Raw genomic sequence first — 1,363 nt, 5'->3', positions numbered from 1 at the left:
ACACACACACACACACACACACACACACACACACACACACACACACACACATTCAGGGACAAGGACACACATACACACACATTAGCAGTTTGACCATTTAAAAAACAAACACAGGGACACACGCACACTTTTCTTCAATCAACACATTTTTATAGGTGGTTTGTTATCATGTTAAAAAAGAAAAGAAAAGGCTGTGATAGTGTGTCTGAAAAATTATAGTTTTCGTTAAAAAAAGCCTTTTTCTTTTCTTTTTTAACATTACAACAAACCATCGATCTCCCGACTGAGTCTGACTCAGCTGCTTTTTCACACATCACTATGTCAACAGTAGTACTTCTTAAAGTACACTTTACTGCCACTTCTTGTTTCTATTAGGTCGAGCAAAACTCATAGAATACCAATTAAAGATTATTTCCATAGTAGATAATTGTGTGAATTCATTTCTGGATGAATGGATGAGTCGTTTGGTTTAGAAAATGAGAAAAATGGTGAAAAATGAGGATCAGTGTTCCCCAAAAAGCCCAAGGCGACGTCCTCACATGTCTCGTTTTGTCCACAATTCAAAGACATTCAGTTACTGTCCCAGAGGAGAGGACAAACTAGAAAATACTCCCATTTAACCAGCTGGAATCTGAGAAGTCTTACTTTGTTTTCTCAACAAAATGGTGTGCAATTAATGTAATAATTGACAACTAATCCAACGATCTTTGCAGCTCTACAGTCCGGATTATTTTCCCTTACTGTGTTATTCTCTTCCACCCCAGGAGACAAGACTGCACACCCTTTAACGTTACCTTCCCATAATCTACACAGTGTCCGGTTTCAGCACAGAAACAACAAACACACACACTCAGAAAACCAGCACACACTCGCACAACAGTTCCCTGAACACACCTCGGAGCTGCATTTACGCTGAAACCCGCTTAAAAACAAGAGAAAAGCAACTTTTGTAAGGACTTACTGAGACGTGTGTCCTGTTGAAGAGAGAGGAGAGACTGACAGGGAGCGGGCGAGGGAGAGAGAGAGAGAGAGAGAGGGAGAGAGAGAGGAGAGGTAAGATGATAACGGTTGCTTGGCATCGTCCGGGCTTGCAGCAGTCCAACGATAAACTTAAACACGACGTCACCACACATCTGACACAACACTTTCCTATATTCAAAACAAACCCAACCAAAACAAATTGAGTTAAACATCACCTATTAGTGTAGGGTTGTATCGTTATACTGTTCTCACATCTTTGTGGGGACCCTCGTGCATACCATTCATTACCTTACCATAACCTTACCCTTACCTACCTTAACCCTTACCCTTCAACCCGTCACCCTTCCCTAACCTTCCCTTAACCCTCCTTAACCTTACTCTA

At 41.2% G+C, this 1,363-nt stretch overlaps 1 protein-coding gene across 1 annotated transcript in view; it reads right to left on the bottom strand.

Moving 5' to 3' along the window:
* The window catches only part of LOC116685733 (calpain small subunit 1), a 23,522-nt gene extending 22,475 nt beyond the window's left edge, over nt 1-1,047 (bottom strand). Inside the window, exon 1 of the mRNA XM_032510644.1 lies at nt 962-1,047. The gene's annotated coding sequence lies outside the window, so the exon portion shown is untranslated. The remainder of the gene's footprint in view (nt 1-961) is intronic.
* Between the last annotated feature and the right edge of the window lie 316 nt (nt 1,048-1,363).

Source organism: Etheostoma spectabile, unplaced genomic scaffold (assembly GCF_008692095.1).
Source record: "Etheostoma spectabile isolate EspeVRDwgs_2016 unplaced genomic scaffold, UIUC_Espe_1.0 scaffold172, whole genome shotgun sequence".
Lineage (NCBI taxonomy): Eukaryota > Metazoa > Chordata > Actinopteri > Perciformes > Percidae > Etheostoma > Etheostoma spectabile.
This window is presented reverse-complemented; position numbering and strand designations above follow the sequence as displayed.